The sequence below is a fragment of the Schistocerca cancellata genome, unplaced genomic scaffold (genome assembly GCF_023864275.1).
Source record: "Schistocerca cancellata isolate TAMUIC-IGC-003103 unplaced genomic scaffold, iqSchCanc2.1 HiC_scaffold_1092, whole genome shotgun sequence".
Lineage (NCBI taxonomy): Eukaryota > Metazoa > Arthropoda > Insecta > Orthoptera > Acrididae > Schistocerca > Schistocerca cancellata.
Genome location: NW_026047091.1, coordinates 2,903,378 through 2,926,661, shown reverse-complemented (window position 1 = coordinate 2,926,661; position 23,284 = coordinate 2,903,378).

The following is a 23,284-nucleotide window of genomic DNA, read 5'->3' as shown; positions in this document are numbered from 1 at the left end:
GAAGTAAAGGCGAAAAATTAAATGTTCACTGTTTGAAATAATCCACCATGTTTAACAATTACATAAACCAACTACTCCCATCACTTGGCGCAGTTCAGAATGTAAATCCCCTCAAAGCTCCGTTATTTATAAATTACTTTTCAGCGACAAATTGTTCGAATAACTGGAAGTACAGTTATTAAAAGTGGCAGGTTTTAACAGCCCAGCTGCCACTCAAATTTAAAATACGAACGGCGCACAAAACATACAAGACCTAATAAATTTTACGCTGAGACTGTGAAAGCTGGACTCTCCCTTAATATCTACAGAAAATAATTGATTCTTTTGGAACGTATCTGTATCGTCTTCTCTGAGGCATACATCGGGTGCTGAAAACTTCAAACAAAGAATTCATTTATCGGATGAAAAAGCAGAAAGTACGGTCGCTCACTACAAAACAGAGGATAACTCATTATCTTGGAGTGATTACAAGAGACGAAAGATACCAGTTATTACAACTAATGATTAAAGCGAAAATACGAGGGTAAACGTCTATTGCGAGACGAAGGAATTCGTGGGTGAAGGACATTCGGAGATGGTACAACTGTACGTCAGAAGATGCCTTCTGTACAAAAACGTTAAGTCGATAGCTGGCTACATCCACCCCGTTCACATGGGGCTCCAGACACCAATTTTTCCAACACATCTGCTGGGTGGTCACGTAAACACTTCAAAATCGATTCTGGAAAAGTTGCCAGTGTTCCAGTTCCGCAATCGATGTTTGCTCCCATGTAAACGCAACCGGTTTTGAAATGTGCGCTAATATGGACGGAGTGGCTTTTTGCGCAATGAGGGATAAGTCGAAATATTAGACTGAAGCCGTTGACGGTCTGTCTAATTGAAGAGAAATAGCGATTATGGTGGCTGAATCAGAAACTGTAACAGCTGTTTCCCTGAAATGTAACGTCCACTGTTCAAAGTGCCGTCAATGCGAACAAGAGGTGACCGTGACGTGTAACCAATGGCAGCCCATACCATCACGCCAGGTGATACGCCAGTACGGCGATGACGAATACACGCTTCCAATGTGCGTTCACTGCGAAGTCGTCAAACACGGATGCGACCATCATGATGCTGTAAACAAAACCTGGATTCATCCGAAAAAATGACGCTTTGCCATTCGTGCACCCACGTTCGTCGTTCAGTATACCATCGCAGGCGCTCCTGTCTGTGATGCAGCGTCAAGGGTAACCGCAGCCATGGTCTCTGAGCTGATAGTCCATACTGCTGCAGACGTCATGGAACTGTTCGTGCAGATGGTTGTTGTCTTGCAAACGTCCCCATCTGTTGACTCAGGGATAGAGACGTGGCTGCACGATCCGTTACAGCCATGCAGATAAGATGTCTGCCATCTCGACTGCTAGTGATACGAGGCCGTTGGGATCCAGCACGGCGTTCCGTATTACCCTCCTGAACCCACCGATTCCATATTCTGCTAATAGTCATTGGATCTCGACCAACGCGAGCAGCAATGTCGCGATACGATAAACCGCAGTCGCGATGGGCTACAATCCGACCTTTATCAAAGTCGGAAATGTGATGGTACGCATTTCGCCTCCTTACACGAGGCATCACAACAACGTTTCAACAGGCAACGCCGGTCAACTGCTGTTTGTGTATGAGAAATCGGTTGGAAACATTACTCATGTCAGCACGTTGTAGGTGTCTCTACCGGCGCCAACCTTGTGTGAATGCTCTGAAAAGCTAATCATTTGCATATTACAGCATCTTCTTCCTGTCGGTTAAATTTCGCGTCTGCAGCACGTCATCTTCGTGGTGCAGCAATTTTAATGGCCAATAGTGTATCAAGTGAGATCTCTTTTTGTCCAGCGTAGTGCAGTAACTCGATGTGGGAGGGAGTCAACAAGTCGTTGACCGTCTCCAGCAGAAACATTGATCCTTGCTGCTTCTATAGTCTCCATAATATCGAGCCGGCCGACGTGGCCGAGCGGTTCTAGGCGCTTTAGTCTGGAACCGCGCGACCGCTATGGTCGCAGGTTCGAATCCTGCCTCGCACATTGGTGTGTGTGATGTAGTTACGTTAGTTAGGTTTAAGTAGTTCTGGGGACTGATGACCTCAGATGTTAAGTCCCATAGTGCTCAGAGCCATTTGAATCATAATACCGAAAGTATAGCTGCTGCAGGATTTTGTGCACTAACGGACCTGCCGATTACGTCCCATAAATGTACGATGGATGGCCAGATCACTCGCTCGAACTGTCCAGAATGTTCGTCAAACCAATCGCGAACAATTGTTGCCCAGCGACATGGCTGATTGTCATCCACACAAATTTCATCGTTGATTTTATCTTGGAACTCTTCCATTTGGTCCGTGTTTGCCTCACTGATACGGTCATCCATTACCACAGCACATTAACGCACTGTCCAAACGGATGCGTTTTCGTACGTATCACATTAATTACTGCAGTTATTTCACGGTGCTTCATTTTAGTGTGAGTCCCCTTGCCTCTCACAATTTGGGGGTGCTTAATTAATGAAATTAGCCACGAAGAAATTGTTCAAACTTATCCCCATTTGGTTCAATGCATAAAGTCGATCGTCTGCGAAAGTTGTCCACAGTTTTCAACAGCACATCCCGTGGCATGGCTGCACACGCTCTTCGAATGAATTGCTCCATATCGTTTCGGGTTGTGGGCTGTCTTTCATAAACAATATTTTTTTAAATAACCAAACAAGAAAAAAATCAGGAGATGTTAGGTCTGGTGAACGTGGAGGCCACTGAATTGGTCCGCCGCGTCGTATCCACCGACCAGGGTACCGTAAATTTAAAACGTTCCGCACATTTTTAGCATAATGAGGAGTTGCTGTTCGAACCACATTCGCTGCCTGGTTTCTAAACCAACATCTTCCATTAGCTCCAACAAATCATCGCAGAGAAGTGGTAAATAAGATACCCCAGTACCATTTCAGTCAAAAATACGGTCCTATCAAGTAACCATTTAAAATTCCACACCAGACCATTAACTACCATTTGTGTTGTTTGTCAACGGGTCTGTGCCAGTGTGGATTGACAGGGGACGAATAATGACGATTTAATTCGCCATTGTTTTCGAATGTGGCACCATCGGTGAACATAACGTATCTAAACAAATCATTGTCACATCTTATCATTTCCAGGGCCCACTGGCAGAAATGCACGCTTATTGGCATATCTTTCGGCGTTAATGCCTCTGTCAGTGTGATATGATATGCATGATATTTATGTGCCTTCAAAATCCTCAAAACAGTTCAGTTCGGTATTCCAGTTTGTCTCTGAATCACACGTCTGCCCATTTCGGGATGCAGCTGAACACAGGTGAGAACGGTAAGGGTACGAGCGTCATTTTCATTGTATTCGCGATGACGAGGTGGACGGTGCATGTCTCCATTTCGAGCTCGTTGAGTGCAATTACGAATAATGTTTTCGCTTGGAAGTCTCTGTTTGGGGAACGGTCCACATACAATTGCACAGCTGCAGCGTAATTGTTATGGCACTCACCTAAAATTAACATCATATCAACAATCTCTGTTGGAGCATAGTGATCCATGTTTCGCCAAAGAATAATTTACTTTCGTCAGTTGGTGTTTACAGTTCAAAATCTGAAAATGAAGTGACGTCTGATCACAATGCACCGACACTTTTCCTGAGCCATAGTTTGCAGTCTGGCCACGGTAGCGCCACAGTCGGGTGAGTAACGTAGTTGTGAAGAGTTCCCTAACGAGATTTTAATACCATTCCGCCTCCCTCCATCAAAAACTTTGGCAGGTAGGATACATTTTGTAAAAAAATAGCTTAATTTGGTGTAATGAAAGAATTGGTGCACATTTTGTATCGATTTGATGTGTCGTTGTCGGATCATTCTAAATAAACCGACTTCTTCCCCAATTTTTTCTCGATTTCAGTACCATCTGTCATTTATTTAAAAATGTTTCATTACTTGATTATGGAGAATTAGAATGTGCAATAAAAATGGGGATTTCCATCTAAGATTTAAAAGTTGCACCCTGCCGCACCCAATGGGGCAGGGACTGGGGGTCACGTGTGGTATCATTTGATGTCCCCATTAGAGCTTAGGAACCTGTCATACCCACTATTTTTACCCGATGTATATTTTTCGAGATAATACCGTCCAAAACTTCAGATGGACCACCCTCTAGATATACAGGGTGGTCCATTGATAGTGAGTGGGCAAAATATCTCACGAAATAAGCGTCAAACGAAAAAACTACACATAACGAAACTCGTCTAGTTTGAAGGGCGAAACCAGATGGCGCTGTCCCGCTATATGCGCTGCAATAGGTCAAACAGATATCAACAGCGTTTTTTTTGTAAATAGGAACCCCCATTTTTTATTACATATTCGTGTAGTACATAAAGAAATATGAATGTTTTAGTTGGACCACATTTATCGTTTTGTGATAGATGGCGCTGTAATAGTCACAAACGTATAAGTACGTGGTATCACGTAACATTCCGCCAGTGCGGACGGTATTTGCTTCGTGATACATTACCATTGTTGAAATGGACCGTTTATCAATTGCGGAAAATGTCGATTCGTGTTGATGTGTGGCTATTGTGATTAAAATGCCCAACTGGCGTGTGCTATGTATGCTGCTCCGTATCCTGGACGACATCATCCAAGTGTCCGGACCGTTCGCCGGATAGTTGCGTTATTTAAGGAAACAGGATGTGTTCAGCCACATGTGAAACGTCAACCACGCCCTGCAACAAACGATGATGCCCAAGTAGGTGTTTTAGCTGCTGTCGCGGTTAATCCGCACATCAGTAACAGACAAACTGCGCGAGAATCGGGAATCTCAAAAACGGCGGTGTTGAGAATGCTACATCAACATCGATTGCACCCGTACCATATTTCTATGCACCAGGAATTGCAAGGCGACGACTTTGAACGTCGTGTACCGTTCTGCCACTGGACACAAGAGAAACTAAGGGACGATGACAGATTTTTTGCTCGCATTCTGTTTAGCGATGAAGCGTAATTCACCAACAGCGGTAACGTAAACCGGTATAATATGCACTATTGGGCAACGGAAAAGCCACGATGGCTGCGACAGGTGGAACATCAGCGATCTTGGTGGGTTAATGCATGGTGTAGCATTATGGGAGGAAGGATAATTGGCTCCCCATTTTATCGATGGCAATCTAAATGGTGCAACGTATGCTGATTTCCTACGTAATGTTCTACCGATGTTACTACAAGCTGGTTCACTGCATAACAGAATGGCGATGTACTTTCGACATGATGGATCTCCGGCACATAGCTTGCGTGCGGTTGAAGCGATATTGAATAGCATATTTCGTGACAGATTGATTGGTCGTCGAAGCACCATACCATGACCCGCACGTTCGCCGGACCTGACGTCCCCGGATTTCTGTCTGTGGGGAAAGTTGAAGGATATTTGCTATCGTGATCCACCGACAACGCCTGACAACATGCGTCAGTGCATTGTCAATGCATGTGATAACATTACGGAAGGCGAACTACTCGCTGTTGAGAGGAATATCGTTACACCTATTGCCCAGTGCATTGAGGTTGACGGATATCATTTTGAGCATTTATTGCAATAATGTGGTATTTACAGGTAATCACGCTGTAACAGCATGCGTTCTCGGAAATGATAATCTCACAAAGGTACATGTATCACATTGGAACAACCGAAATAAAATGTTCAAAGGTACCTACGTTCTGAATTTTAATTTAAAAACCCTATTTATTTATTTATTTATTTATTTATGTATATCCAAGAAAACGTGAGTTCTGTGGTTTTAAAACAATGTGAATCAGGCTGGTTTCCAAATAGTATTTCTGTTTTTGAAGAACTTTTTTATCTGCGATGTTTGTGTTAATATGGGTTTAGTGTAATTTACCACACACATAAATTTCTTTAGTTTAAAAGCAATGGGTGTTTTACAGTTTTTACTTATCAAAATCAAACAAATTTCTTGACAAAACTTATCTGCTTAATAATAACAACAGCGTAGTGACGAAAAAATTTAAATAATAATACTTTCCTGTATCAAACCAAATGGATAACACGCAAACTCGACATGTCAAACATTGAGATTGGTACTAAAAGCTGTATGTCGATAGAATATCAACCCAAACTTACATTTAGTTCGTACTAAGTGGTGTTGCCCAGCAGAACTGGCGTAAACGTTAATTGAAATGGACACCAGAACTACGGAGCACAGGTAAAGCGTAACTGTGAGCAGCCAACATGTGTAGCTTCCTTGGGGAAGTTAGTGAAGCGTCAATTCGTCCTACGAAGGGTCCTGGATCCATATCCCAATGTTCACAATTCTTTTAATGTATTATGCGTGAAAGTTTTATATGAATCCTGCAAATGTGATGCAATTGTTCCTTTATTCTTCTGTTCAGATTGCTTACGTTTATTCTATGATACCACTAATGCACTAGCTGCTTCACGTGAGGGTGTCTGTTCTGTCGCACATGTACTGTAACTCCCCCTCACTTACCGACCTTAATGACAGTGAAAAATTAAACCACGTGTACTTAATGGAAATTTGGGAAAAGCAAACGTCACCGAAGTTAATTTGTCGGTAAAGAGGGAGGAAAGGGTTGCATCTAAATGAAAGGAAAAATGCAAATGAAACGGGTGGAAATTAATTTTGAAAAGGGGTAAAGTTAATAAAGAAAGTAAATGTGCGGCCGTTACGTTAACACCGAACTGGTGGTAATTAGATATTTGAGATTTGGGGGAAATTACGGTCGCCAGTCCTAAGGAGAATTACTATAGTAACTGAAAAAGAAAGGTTATTACACATATAATTAGCACTAGAAGTGTGGCAACCGAAGGTTGACACGTGTAGTGTGAAAGCTGAAAGTTTGTCAGAAGTAATAAATTTCGCTACACTCTGACTTAATTTAGCAAAAGAATTACTAAAACCGGAAAATCGAAAGTTAATTTAGTGACTGAAGTTAATAGTTAGCTTTCTTTCTGAAGCACATCGAAATTCAGTAAAATACGGTTAGTCTTGGACTACCTCAACAATAATTTCAAAAGCAAGATTGAACTTGAATTAAATGATTCTGAACAATTAACAATAGTAAAATTTAGTACGTACCAAGCTGAGCTGCAGTCACGGGTAAGCTAAAATACGGTAACAAAACTCGCACTCTTAATTTGTGCTTGTGTAATCTAAATATTGTAGTCAGCTATGAATGCTTTAACCGAACTTTGAAATTAAAGCAGTCGAATTATATTACTTTAATGCTGGCGTTTGAATTTCAACGACACTCGGGTTCATTTCGGAAAAGGAAGGGACCCTGCTTGGCAATGCAATTGGGACAATGAGCAACAAAGGTTCGTGCTAAGTTGCTGTAATTTCGTGATGCAACGAATTTTAAAAGTTTGAAAAGCTGAGGTCTGCCATACAATTCTAAAACTTTACGTGCTTCCAGTCTTCCTTGTTGGCTGATTGAAGGTTTGAAGCCGTCGATCGAGGAGGTGGCGACAATCACTCATTGTCGGCCGTCGCTGTTGCAGAAGCTGGATGTTGGCGCGCCTTCTTCTCGACACGGTCACCAGACGAAACGGGCTCTTGATGTGCGCCAGCTAATGCTTCCCGTTCGCGACACCATGTCAGAAAATATCATCGCAGGTCGAGCGCTATTAGATGCTGCGAAACCCCAAAAGCGCGGCAACTCGCGGGAGCTTCACACAACACACCTGCTCCACTGCACCACCCCACCCAGACTCTCTCTGCTCTGCCCGCGCTCCACGCGACGGAGTTATCACTACCAAAGATCCTAAATACTCTGGTTCTCCACACGACCTATCGGTGTATTCGTTCGATAGCAGTTTTCCCTAGGCAAGACCTAGCGAAAAATACAAGTAATATTTACAAAACAAACCAATTATACATCGACATTGATGCACAAATATAGTAAAACAATTACAATATATAAAGGCGCAGAAATGTCATATATTCAGGTAACAAAATAAGGAAAAAATTTATAGTACAATAGATGGAAATAGGAGGATATGCATTTCCGGCGTTACAACGCACCACAAGTATCCATACAAGTGTACACTATAGGTTTGCTACTTTCTACTAGCGAAGCGAAAGCAGACTGCCAAACTCCGAAAAGTAGTTTTACACGTAAGGAAAATGTTCTCTCATTTAAGAGTTTCACGCTCGCTGCATTTGATTGTCGGGGTGGACGTCCCATGGCACCCATCCCTGTTCACCGTTGATCCGCTCACTCAGTCTCTTAGGAGGCAGCTAACTTTCTGACCGAACACGCTCTGCTACCGTGAGGGCTAACCAATTCAAATACATGGGATCAAAGAAACTATCACTCACATACACACCTCTGCTGTGCTCTGTAGTTCTGGTATTGCTTTTAAATACCGGTTACGCATGTAGCACGAACTAAATGGGTATCTTGATTGATACTCTATCTACGTACGTTTAGTACCGATCTCAGTGTCTGACATCTGAAGGTTTGGGTTAAGAGTCACTCATTCAGATACAACATAAATACGATGTATCAGAAATATCGATTTCTGTATTATAGTCGACAGCACAGATCAGACGATTTATCGAAACGTCGATGTATTGAGATTTTAGTAAAACACAATGGGTTATTACGTATTTTATTCACTATTAATTCGCGTTGTTGTTGCCTTTTGGCTCACCGATACACACCTAGAAGTGCTTCACTATCACTCCCGCACATGCGGGAGCCCTGTGCAGAACCTGTAGAGGTCCGTGATGAATGATCTCAGTAGTGGGTGCCGGAGCCGTTGTTCTGGAGGTCAGGATGACGTCCAGGTGTCCACTCTGAGCGTGGTTGCAGCAAGGCGGTGGGAAGGAAGCAGGCGGATCGATCTAGAGCATAGGATTGGCGTAAGTGCATCCACAAGGTCCCATCAATGACGATGTTGCAGCTGGCAGCCAGAGTCAGACGTCAGCCGCGATGAGTGTCACACGTGCTGATCTCAGCGAGCAGCCTCGGAGGCATGCAGGGCACTCAGGGTGAGCAGGCTGTGGCGGCGGCATTCTTCCCTGCCAGCAGTAAGACGACGAGAAACTCCCAAGTCAGGGTTCCCGCCCAGGCTTCGTACAGAAGTGGCAGCCTGCTGGATAACGCACGCACTTGCTGGCACAGCCACACGTCTCACGCAGAATGTGCCGGGAGTCCCAGAGTCAAACTGTGGAGCCCAGCATCGATGGTAGCGTCAGCGCTGGCAGCCAAGGAATACGCCCAACGATGCGGAATGGGGGGGGGGGGGGAATCGAAAGGGGGGAGGGGGGGTTTGGTCGGCATTAGATCGTCTAGGAATGAACGGCTGAATTATGGACCCCCAAGTAGGCGGCCCGCAGTGCATGGTGGTCAGCTGCCAGATGGCCCTCCGATTGCAAGACACCAAGTAAACAGCATTCGGACTTGGATGCTGCTGGTCGATGCACAGTTAGCTAAGACAGTGACTAGTAGTGACAGCTTGGTGACCAGTTTCAGAATGATGACCAGCATATACTTCCCCTCATGTCTGGCTCTAGGTTGTGGATGATACTGCTTGTCTAAAATTGGCAGCATTTATGCGAGGTCGGTCCATCGCTGTTTATGAAATGGCAGCACCTCCTCTGCCGTAAGTCACAACATAGCCGATGTGCGAGGAGTGGGCGTTAGGCAATATTTCCATTGAGCCACCAATATCGCAGCCTTGGCTGTGCCGTTTACCAACTTCGCCTTCCAGGATACCCGGCTGATGCCTTTCGTGACGTCAGCACAGTCTGAATATGGCTTCTTGTGGCCCCTGAAACTTGGGTTTCTTGTGGCATCCTGCCATGAGCCGCGCGGAGTGGCCGCACGGTTTGAGGCGCCATGTCACGGACAGCGCGGCCCGTCCCGCCGGAGGTTCGAGACCTCCCTCGGGCATGGCTGTGTGTGTGTTGTTCTTAGCATAAGTTAGTTTAAGCAGTGTGTAAGTCTAGAGACCGATGACCTCAGCAGTTTGGCCCCTTAGGTATTCACACTCACACACACACACACACACACACACACACACACACACACTGCCCATGAGGTCTTCCTACTAAGCTGGACACAGGATCTTGAGCCAGGTAAGCAAAGACGCGGCATAGCTTTTGGACTTAGTAATGTGACAACAGTTCACCAATTCTCGAAAATAACAGTCTATTTTGTCGTCTAAAGGGCGAATCCTACGAAGCAAACGCAAAATGTCGCGAGAGGACCACAACAAGAAGAGGGACTAGAACTTCTGGATCACTAACCTGAAATACTGTGAATTGGTGGTGTAGGCGTCGGAAGTGGAACACGTCCCAATGGTACTTGCCATCTTGGAGCGACGGGAACAGGTTCACAGTAGGCGCCACCAAGGCCTATGCTAGGCCAGCCGTTAGCTGTTGAGTTATTAAAGATAAGGTGGCTTTGTGATTTCAACTGTTGTTCCTCCTGAGAGTCAAGGAATTCCATGAAACCGTCATCGTTCGTGATTCGGTGAATACGTGGCACTTCGTCGCCACTTTTAGAAGAGTGTTTCCGATCCTTTCATGTGAACACTAGTGGCAAAATTTTCTGGCTTGATACAGTCATACAAAGTATGAACACTGTGAAACACTGGAAGTCTTTACCGAGCGAGGTGGCGCAGTGTTTAACACACTGGACTCGAACCCGCGTCCTGGCATCCTGATTTAGGTATTCTGTGATTTCCCTAAATCACTTTCGGCAAATGCCGGGATAGTTCCTTTGAAAGGGCACTGCAGACTTCCTTCCACGTCCTTCCCTATTCCGATGGGAGCGATGAGCTCGCTGTTTGGTACGCTAACTCGAATCAACCAACCAACTAAAGGTCTCTGAGTAAAAACCAAGTCTATCGTAGTACTATGAAAAGCCTAGCTTGAGACAAACACGAAACATAATCGGAGTTCACAGCGTACGTCGACAGACTGAAAGCTAGCAAACGTCTGGCAAGCATGCGCGGATGAACGCGAGACTGAGTTGTTGTCCGGTGACCAGGACGGACGTGGCAGAGGCGGCCACGTCTCTGGTTCCTCACTTTGTACACATGCCTGCTGCGAACAAGTGGTGCGCCGTTTGTGCTAGCGAGTACATAGTCCCTACCTCTGAGCTGCGGTTGTGGTTTTACGTCCCGTTACCGGCGACGTCGTTGTAGGCGGAGTAGAAACTCATATAGGGAAGTGACGGGAAAGAAAACCTCATTTTCAAGGAAACTATGCACACATTTGCCGTAAGCCACTTAGGAAAAGCGTGGAAAACCTATTTCTGGCTGGCCGGGTGGGATATGAACCACCGTCCATCAGAATACGAGTCCGACGCCTTCTCACTGTTCCACCTACCTCAGTCTGTGTTCCTATTACGACAGTCCTTGCTAAAACGAGTGTAATAAATACATAGACTGTCTTCGCTAATGAAGATGATGTAAACCAATCATTAGGGCAAGTGCGTTTCGCGGCTCCCTCTTCTCTGTTGCCACAAAGGGCACAAAATTGTCTCCATTCATAATAGCTAAGGGGCCTAGTTGAGTCCTGACACATCAAACCAAAACACAGAATTTTTAAGAATCTGGCGCCTTCAAGTGATTTTCTCGTCCCAACTCCCACAAGCTGTGACTTCGTAATTGATCTGCTCATCAATTTGCTAAGGCTCACTGTTCGCATTACCTTAAGTGAAGAAGTTTGCTGGGATGCCATCTGTTTTTTATTCTGCGCATAGCATCAGACTGAAACAGAAAAGCGATCACGGAAATCATGTGATATTGAAACGCACCGGTGTCACGAAGATGTATGACCAGTAGTAGGTAACGATACTAGCATGTTTCACGAAATCTGCGATTTCATTCTTTTTTCAGCTATGTTTTATCTAGAACTGCAAACCTGATGTTCAGAAGGGTACCCTTGGAACCAATGTGTTGTATGGAAACATGTATTTAAATTTCTTTCTTTCCCATGTCTTGCCTTACGCGTCAGAATACCAGTTTATCTTAGATTTTAATGGCGTTAATTAGCCTTTAAATTCCATTTGCTTCTTTTGAACATAATTGGGATACATTCTGCACTGTGCAGTATTTGGTTACGAAATTTTTTCATAACATTTTATTATCGATTGAATCAAGAATAGTTGGAATATATAAAAATAAAAAAAAATGTTCCTATGCATATAAAAGTCGCAAAAAGCTACACACACACGCACACACACACACACACACACACACACACACAGACACACACACACATATATATATATATATATATATATATATATATATATATATATATATATATATATATACAGGGTAAGTCACCTAACGTTACCGCTGGATATATTTCGTAAACCACATCAAATACTGACGAATCGATTCCACAGACCGAACGTGGTTAATACAAACCATAAAAAACACACGGAAGTATGTTTTTTAACACAAAGCTACGTTTTTTTAAATGGAACCCCATCAGTTTTGTTACCACATCTGAACATATAAACAAATACGTAATCAGTGCCGTTTGTTGCATTGTAAAATGTTAATTACATCCGGAGATATTGTAACCTAAAGTTGACGCTTGAGTACCACTCCTCCGCTGTTCGATCGTGTGTATCGGAGAGCACCGAATTACGTGGGGATCCAAAGGGAACGGTGATGGACCTTAGGTACAGAAGAGACTGGAACAGCACATTACGTCCACATGCTTACACCTTTTTATTGGTCTTTTTCACTGACGCACATGTACATTACCATGAGGGGTGAGGTACACGTTCGACGGGCGTTTCATAGGACGTGGAGGACGCATAAATTGGCCAGCCCGTTCTCCTGATCTTACAGCTCTGGACTTCTTCCTGCTGGGTACGTTAAAGGAGAATGCGTACCGTGATGTGCCTACAACCCCAGAGGATATGAAACAACGTATTGTGGCAGCCTGCGGCGACATTACACCAGATGTACTGCGGCGTGTACGACATTCATTACGCCAGATATTGCAATTGTGTGCAGCAAATCATGGCCACCACATTGAACATCTATTGGCCTGACATGTCGGAACACAATCAATTCCACTCCGTAATTGAAAACGGAAACCACGTGTGTACGTGTACCTCACCCCTCATGGTAATGTACATGTGCATCAGTGAAAAAGACCAATACAAAGGTGTTTGCATGTGGACGTTATGTGCTGTTCCAGTCTCTTCTGTACCTAAGGTCCATCACCGTTCCCTTTGGATCCCTACGTAATGTGGTGCTCTCCGATACACACGATCGAACAGCGGAGGAGTGGTACTCAAGCGTCAACTTTAGGTTACAATATCTACGGATGTAATTAACATTTTACAATGCAACAAACGGCACTGATTACTTATTTGTTTATATGTTCAGATGTGCTAACAAAACTGATGGGGTTCCATTTAAAAAAACGTAGGTTTGTGTTAAAAAACATACTTCCGTGCGTTTTTTATGGTTTGTATTAACCAGTTACAATAGCCCCTGTCCTCACGTTGGGTCTGTGGAATCGATTCGTCAGCATTTGATGTGGTTTACGAAATCTATCCAGCGGTAACGTTAGGTGACTCACCCTGTATATATATATATTGTGAGCGTGGGGTTGCAAAAAATGGTTCAAATGGCTCTAAGCACTATGGGACTTAACATCTGAGCTCATCAGTCCCCTAAACTTAGAAATACTTAAACCTAACTAATCTAAGGACATCACACACATCCATGCCCGAGGCGGGATTCGAACCTGCGACCGTAGCGGTCGTGCGGTTCCAGACTGAAGCGCGTAGAACCGCTCGGCCACACCGGCCGTCGTGGGGCTGATCTGCTATTCTGTTATTCTGCGCAATGGATTAATCTGAGATGTACCCTTTACCCTGTGGCTCTTGCAAGATGCAATTTCCACTCCCCACACTACTACAGAAGTCAGACGTTCCTAACGTTCTAAAGAGAAATGCCTGAAAAACGTTCAGCAATAAATATCTTATGGAGTCGTCTGCTGTAAAGAAATGACACAAAAATTCACAAAATTTCTTACGTAACTAGTGGGATACTTGGGTACTGGAGTAGTGCTAGTTAGTGTAGGAAAAACATGAAACTAACGAAAATTATTATTTATTTTGCAAAAATTCAGAGAAATCACAATGGCACTTTCAGTTATGAATTGAACAAGTTATATCCTGGTTCTTTTCGGAATGTGAAGTTACCTCTCAAGGATAGGATTCGCTAATGAAATTTCTATACCAAGTTTAAGATTGTTATTGACTTGGCAGAATGGCTGAGAGGAGCGCCTACTCAACTTGAATAATTGTCCTTTAGAATGTTGCTAGGTACGGTTGAGGCTGTAGCGTGTCAAATGCAGTGAAGTGTACGGTTGTGGAGGAAATATGGGGCTCGCAATAGCTGTAGCGCACAATACCATAAGCTGCGATGACTGCTGTCTGCGCCGCTCGCTGCTGACAAATAAGATAACTCTCGTTCTGTCTGGATTGACCTTAGCCAATCAAACTCTCCCTACGCCTTGATGAAGTCAAGGATTCCTATTCGCCCCTAGCCTAATTATTGTCGTGGTACACCGGTGAGATAACCAGTCCACCTCGATGCCACTCAAAAATTCGCTCACAGGGGTTTAACTATAACTCTGTCCGTTCATACCTCTCAATAAGTGTGTCGGCCAACACAATGAACAACGCTTAATCGCAAGGACTCCATATAGAGTCGCAGTTCGATTTGATCTCGACAGAGGTGCTCTCCCAGTGAAGTACTGAGGAGAGACATGTTCCTCGCTCCAAGAGCGACAATGGAATGGCGCCTCTCCATGCCAGACGTGAAGGGGTATATCTTTCAGGTCTACTTCATTACTCCTTCAGCTCAAGGCGTCAGAAATATCGTCTGCCAATCAGCATTGCTCTTCTAAAATGGGAGAATGACGTTTCGTTTAAGGCGACCAATCTGGAAATCTGTAGTATCGGCGTTTGGTGTTTGCTGTCTCCCTGTGAAAATCTCTGAAACTGCGTGCTATATGTAAAGAATGCTTAGGCTGGACGTTCCCACACAATGTAGTGGAATTTGCTCTTAAGCCGAACATGGATCGTTCCCCCTTTCACTCGGGCACACGCTGTCTGCTCCACGGGCGGCCAAGGTTGACTCGTCCTCTGAAGGGACCGGTCTCCCGGTGTGTGGTCTGCCTCTCTCGAACTAAAAGCTCCTGTGACCGTCGTGTCTGGAATGTATGTGTGTATGCCAGCCACGAGTATTTTAACCCCAGTGCGCACTTGTTATTTGCATATCGTTTACATGTATTCATACAACATTGACTTTATCTTATCGAGTTTGGGTTCGAATGAAACGTCTTGATGTGCGGAATATGATTGTGAGGGCGGAATATGTAAGCAATGAAGGTCAGGAGACCAGGGCGTCATACAATACATACATACACACACACACACACACACACACACACACACACACACACATATATATATATATATATATATATATATATATATATATATATATATATATATATACAGGGTGTTGCAAAAAGGTATGGCCAAACTTTCAGGAAACAATCCTCACACACAAATAAAGAAAAGATGTTATGTGGACATGTGTCCGGAAATGCTTAATATCCATGTTAGAGCTCATTTTAGTTTCGTCCACCTACTCTCAATGGAGCACATTATCATGATTTCATACGGGATACTCTACCTGTTCTGCTAGAACATGTGCCTTTACAAGTACGACACAACATGTGGTTCATGCACGATGGAGCTCGTGCACATTTCAGTCTAAGTGTTCTTACGCTTCTCAACAACAGATTCGGTGACCAATGGATTGGTAGCTTCCACGCTCTCCTGACCTCAACCCTCTTGACTTTCATTTATGGGAGCATTTGATAGCTCTTGTCTACGCAATCCCAGTACCAAATGTAGAGACTCTTCGTGCTCGTATTGTGGACGGCTGTGCAACAATACGCCATTCTCCAGAGCTGCATCAGAAGGGAGGAAGGAATTGGGCAAAGAGAGAGGACAGAGAGAGAGGGAGAGAAAAGGGTGAAGAGAAGACGGATAGAGAAAGGGGACACGAGGTGATGGACTGAGAAAGGGGCAACGAGAGGAGGCAGGAGGAGATGGAGAGAGAGAGGGGGAGGAGAAGATGGATAGAGAGAGGGGAGGAGCTGATAGACATAGAGAGAGAGAAAGAGAGAGAGAGATAGAGAGAGGTAGCATTAGATGGACAGAGAGAGTGGGAGGATGTGATGGACAAGGAGAGAGAATGGGACGGAGGAGAAGATGGACAGTGAAGGAGGGAAGGGGTCATGGACAGAAACGGGGGACAGTAGGAGATTAGGCTGTACATCCAATTCCCATGTGTATTAGAAACATGTGAGCGACAGGAAAGTGTGGCCAGGTGCACCTAGTTTTTCAAAAAATCAATAATGTAAAAGAAAATCCAAAACGCTTATGTATACAGTAGTGTAACATTTTCTGCAAATCTTACCAAAACTATTTCAGTGTTTTGTTTAGTAACGTATAATTATCTTCATTTCTATAAATTTAGCTCACCTCAACCGTTGTGTGTTTGTTGTAGTGTTTCATTCATGTATGCAGAAAAATATGTACAAAAGTTGTTTTGGTCAATAACCAGTTCTGGATCATTCTAGAACTCCAAGCTATAGCATATCACTGGGGTACGCGCAACATGCGGCCAGCGTTCGTTTTGATCGCAAGTAGTGCGGTCCTTGTTTAGAGCTGAAGTAGGTCAGTCTTTGTTTTAGAAGCTGCATACTATGTATTGTCGAGGAACAGTGGATAGACAGTTGATAATCAAAGCAGCAAGAAGCTAAACTAGACAGAAGCACTCCCATCGCTGTGGCGCACGGAAGACGACGCCACATTTACACCATCATTAAAAAACAAAAACCTTGAACGACTAGACATAGGACGTTCATATTCATAGGACGTGTACATTAGTTTGTTCTGCAGAAAAAATTGTGTTTGAACCATGTCAGGGCGTGGGTTCAAGGTCAAAATCGATATCACAGCACAACACCACCCACCGTTAAAATGTGTCTGCAGCTCTCGTTGTCGCTACAAGCCGAAGGTAATGGATCAGTGTGACTTGGGCAGACATGAAGGGCGCCTCACAGGTGTATGTATGAGCTAAGCATGCTATCAAAACAGTGAGTTTGAAAGAGCGCATTACTGGGGTGAGAGATTGTGATGAATCCTGTAACCTCCCCCTCACTTATCGACCTTAATGACAGTCAAAAATTAAACCGCGTGTACCTAATGGAAATTTGGGAAAAGCAATCGTCACCGAAGTTAATTTGTCGGTAAAGAGGGAGGAAAGGGTTACATCTAAATGAAAGGAAAAATGCAAATGAAATGGGTGGAAATTAATTTTGAAAAGGGGTAAAGTTAATAAAGAAAGTAAATGTGCGGCCGTTACGTTAACAATTAACTGGCGGTAATTAGATATTTGAGATTTGGGGGAAATTACGGTCGCCAGTCCTAAGGACAATTACTATAGTAACTGAAAAAGAAAGGTTATTACACATATAATTAGCACTAGAAGCGTGGCAACTGAAGGTTGACACGTGTAGTGCGAAAACTGAAAGTTTGTCAGAAGTAATAAATTTCGCTAGACTCTGACTTAATTTAGCAAAAGAATTAATAAAACCGGAAAATCGAAAGTTAATTTAGTGACTGAAGTTAATAGTAAGCTTTCTTTCTGAAGCACATCGAAATTCAGTAAAATACGGTTAGTCTTGGACTACCTCAACAATCATTTCAAAAGCTACTTGAATCTACGCAGTTTAGAAATAAGAGATTGAACTTGAATTAAATGATTCTGAACAATAAACAATAGTGAAATTTAGTACGTACCAAGCTGAGCTGCAGTCACAGGTAAGCTAAAATATGGTAACAAAACTCGCACTCTTAATTTGTGCTTGTGTAATCTAAATATTGTAGCCAGCTACGAATACCTTAACTGAACTTTGAAATTAAAGCAGTGAAATCGAATGATGCTGGCTTTTGAATTTCAACGACACTCAGGTTCATTCCGGAAAAGGAAGGGACCCTGCTTGGTAATGCAATTGGGACAATGAGCAACAAAGATTCATGCTAAGTTGCTGTAATTTTGTGATGCAACAATTTTAAAAGTTTGAAAAGCTGAGGTCTGCCATACAGTTCTAAAACTTTACGTGCTTCCAGTCTTCCTTGTTGGTTGGTTGAAGGTTTGAAGCCGTCGATCAAGGAGGTGGCGACAGTCACTCATTGTCGGACGTCGCTGTTGCAGAAGCTGGATGTTGGCGCGCCTTCTTCTCGACACGGTCACCAGACGAAACGGGCTCTTGATGTGCGCCAGCTAATGCTTCCCGTCCGCGACACCGTGTCAGAAACTATCATCGCAAGTCGAGCGCAATTACATGCTGCCAAACCCCGAAAGCGCGGCAACTCGCGGGAGCTTCACACATCACACCTGCTCCAGTGCCCTCCTCCAGCCAGATTCTCCCTCTCCCCGCGCTCCACGCGGCAGAGTTAACACTACCAAAGATCATAAACACTTTGGTTCTCCACACGACCTATCGATGTATTCATTCGATAGCATAGTTCTCCCTAGGCCAGACCCAGCGTATAAATACAAATAATATTCACAAAACAAACCAACATAAATGCATAAATATATGTATACAAACAGTAAAACAATTACAATATGTAAAGAGACAGAAATGTCATATCTTCAGGTGACAAAATAAGGAAAAAAAATTTGCAGTGCAATAGATGGAAATAGGAGGATATGCATTTCCGAAGTTACATGTGCCCCACATTGTCTGAGGATGTTCGTGTAACCTAAACAGACTCAGAAAATGTCCCAAAAAAGAAACAGCGGAAATGCATATGCTCAAAACATCAACAAAATTTAGCATTCGTCTAATTAACCATGAATCGATTTTTAGACCATAATAATTGAGTGGAGACACTCCTAATCTTATTCCACTCTGTCATCTTTCACAAAATAAAACATGTTGACAACATATTAAAATTCATAGAAAACATTGAAAATGGTTTAGCTATTCAAAAAATCAAAATTCTTAACAGTATCAAGAAATGTACTACTATTTACAAAATTAATCAGAGTAGATGGTCATAAAAAACAGGTATATCAAAATACGTGACTTAATAATTAATTACATAGAATACGTATTTTATATACTTTTCATAATTAATATTCTCGTCATGAGAGTCCACTTAACGCTAAACAAGAAAATAGTATACAGCAGATCGACAAATACATAAATATTGACAACAAAATTCTTTCACATCAGCTGTCGGGGAAGAAAAACAACTCCGCCTTCCGTACCCGCAAGTACAAAGAATGCCGACAGCGGCACAAGAGCCGACAGCAGCTCCGCCTCGCCAGTATTGTTGCGCCCGCCTGTGCGGCACGCTTGATCTCACTCGCCTGTGTAACGGCATTTCCAGAACGTCCGATTCACTGAATTCTTTCGGAAAAACTCACTCCCGAGTAATCTCAAGGAGTCCATTAACACTATCACAGTGGATAACTCAACACTGTCCATCATCACACGCATGTACTAGCCTGAAACTTAAAACAGCGTCTAAGTACATCGGCAATGACTAGTGAAACACACATTCATGAAATCTTACAGCTAATTACAAAATCATATTCACATTGCTTCATCTACTGTGACTCAGCTGAGAACTTAAACTAGCAGCTTGGATTTTTCAACTGACAAATAATCACTTTCTCTTAAATCATTTAGTAAAGTTTAATTACTCATTAATTACAACGTCCTTAATGACCTCTTGGTCAGGCAAAAGCATGGCAAACTAGCAAATTGTTAAATCTTACACTCTATATTTACATACTGTACAAATTACCCATTCTGTGGTATTAATCAATCCTAGGTTGGTACAATTTCAAGTCTACAATATTCCGTATACCTAATAGTTTTCCAGACCTTGGATACTCTAAGCAATAAGCATTTGTGTGAGGTATACCAACGACTTTATATGGTCCATTATAAACAAACTTAAATTTAGAGATTTCATTGTCTATCTCGCTCGATTTCTCATGAGGTTTTACAAGTACTAATGCAAACTTAGCAAAACGCGCTTTAGCGTCATGACGACGTATGCGACCATCGGTGTTTAGCTTCATTATTTCTGGCAAACGATCATTTTTCACACCAATACTCTGTTTGTCTGGAAACACTCTTATTCCTCATTATTACTTCATACAGGCCTCGTCTTTGTTCGTGTGTTACGTTTGACACACCGTCTACAATAGCTTCCTATTCACTTTCTACACTATTGTCAATGCCGAGATTCCTCACGTTACAGTACTTCAAATTCATACCTACGTCAATGGCATCCGGCCAGTTAACAATGTGTATAGGCTGGTATTGCCTATGCACACCGTCTCCTGCCTTGTCAAAACTACAACTATTGTTTTATCTTGTGACGTACATGTCAAAGATTTGCTTTTGCAATTAATCACTGCACGGTACTTTAATAGCCAATCTAACCCGATAATTACTTCCGTACTTAAGTCTGGCACGACGACAAACTCTTGTTCAAATCGTGCCCCACATATCTCGAAGTTGACAAAAATCTGTTTTGTGACCTGTTTACTGGCCTTCCCAGTAGCACCGATAATTTTCACTCCTGTTGCTGGCATAACTACGATGCCAGGTCTTTCTTTCAGTAACTCAAATATTTTCCCAGATACAGCACTCAATTCTGCACCGGTGTCAATCAACACGTGTAGTTGTAGGCCGTGCGTATTAACAGACACTACTATCTGTCTACACTTGTCCTCGACTGTTTCTTTATTTTCCCACAATAAATCCTCGTCTATATCCAGGTCATTCCAGAAAATACCATCCGGCTTTGATCCTAAATCCGGCTTATCTGGCGGCTTTTTCAGCCTCTGTTCACATATAGTTTTAATTTCAACACGTTTGTCCTGAGGCTTAGTCTGTAGCTTCACCTGCAATATCGAAACCTTTTCCTGTAACTCGTCAACTAGTGAGTGTTGCTTTACTATCAATTCACTAATTGTCACCTTCGTTGATTCCTCTTTGGTCAGATTGATCTCATCTGCCAATCTACCTGGAGGAATGTGCCCAGTAGTTTCTGTAATTACTTCCTCTAGATCTGCGCAACCCACACTGTTATCGTCTGACCGTATAATGTCAGCTCTAACCTCATACACGCTGTAATCTATGTGCTTTTCTACCAATCGTGTCCGGCTATCACTAAAATTTTCGTAATCTTTCTCCTTAATACTATCGCAATGTTTAAACTGGACGGGTCGGCTGCTTCTACCACTACAACTTTCGGTAAAGTCTGCTGGTTAGGGCCAGAACTTTCCGTTACTACTTCAACATCTAACTCCTGTGGGACGAAACACGACGAATCTTGCTCGTGCTCCCCATTAACATCAACTATTTCTAGTAAAGTCTCCTGCGAGGAGAGCTTCTGTAAAGTTTGGAAGGTAGGAGACGAGATACTGGCAGAAGTAAAGCTGTGAGTACCGGGCGTGAGTCGTGCTTCGGTAGCTCAGATGGTAGAGCACTTGCCTGCGAAAGGCAAAGGTCCCGAGTTTGAGTCTCGGTCGGGCACACAGTTTTAATCTGCCAGGATGTTTCATATCAGCGCACACTCCGCTGCAGAGTGAAAATCTCATTCTGGAATTAAAGTTTTATTCTTGCTTTGCAAGGCCAAACAGAGGGGTGTTGAAGTAAAAATAATAATAAAAAATACAGATTTATCATAAAGCGCCAGAAAACGCATTTTACTAAAAGAAAGGTAAATTACAAGAAAACTGAAAAACTAAAAAATGTCAAACACCGCTTCAATACTTCGTCGAGCTTGTACAAAATATTTTGTTGTTGTTCATATACAACGTTCGCACTTATCTATAATAGCAGGAATCTCTTCCGTTTGATCGTGAGTTATATTAAGGACAAAAAACAATGATAATAAAGATATTTCATGTTTGTGCTTGTAAACTGTATTTGCATAAAAATAATTATTTTGGTTAAATAAAATCGCAGAAGTTATGGGATCAAATAATTATTATTACATATAAAATGCAATTTATACTTTGTAAGGACGCAGAATAAACTAACACTGAAAGATGTGCAGTTCTAATTATATGCAAAATGACTTGTGTTTCTTTTCCTGCCAGTGTTACCAACACTGCCAGTAGTCCTACCATTCATTATGTGATTTATTTATTGTACCAAAACGACCGAAACTTAATTTTCGTAGAGCACATCTCTACCACTAAAGGACAAGTGTGCAGGTCGACTAAAGGCTCATTCACACAAGATGTCAACGGAATGGAATGGACTGTCGCTAGATGGAAAGTAAACAGGACATCAATTCTCTTAGATTAGCGCCGGTAGATGAGAGCGAGTTTATCACATATCGTCTGTGATCCAAAAAGTCGGGATATAGTTACAGAATTCAGGAAATGAGAACGATAACCTTAATTAACAACCAAAGAAAACTTCGTAACGGATATTCTTCATCTATTTTGTTTGATAAATTGCTGGGATGTGAAGCAACGTTTCAAAACATCTACATTTATTTTCTAGCGAAAATTTATACATTCAAACCCATCATACATCAATTATAAGGAATTACATAGAACTTGTTTACCTTATCTATTATTTTTGTAGCAAATTATGTCACAAAAAACTGTATTTTTTCATTCAATAGAGCTAACTTTATCACTTAATAAACGGTTGTTTAATGAAAATTGTCTTATAGGTTTACGCTCTTATTTATTTGGAGTGCTGGCTTCAGCTCTGTTCTGTTGTTGTGAAACGTAAATCATTTTGCGCTTTCAGATATCCGTCTCGCTTATGGAAGAACATTCAGTGCAAAAATCTATCCAAATCATCACGGAAGGTTTGCAATTTATCACGGAAACAATTCAAAATAATGGAATAAAGATCAACTATAATGTAGGTGAGAGCGGTGAAAGTAAGTTAACATTCAAATTTAATAAAAAGGCCGACACATTCCTTCCCACCAACTTTGACCTAATAACTTTCTACCGAGAAAGCTTGTAGGTGACGTGGCGTAACGTTCGGCTTCGTCAAGAGTGAATCGGCCTTTATACTAATACTCATGTTAACACGATGTCTGGCGAGCTTATTAGTTAGTCATCTGGTTAGTTTGAT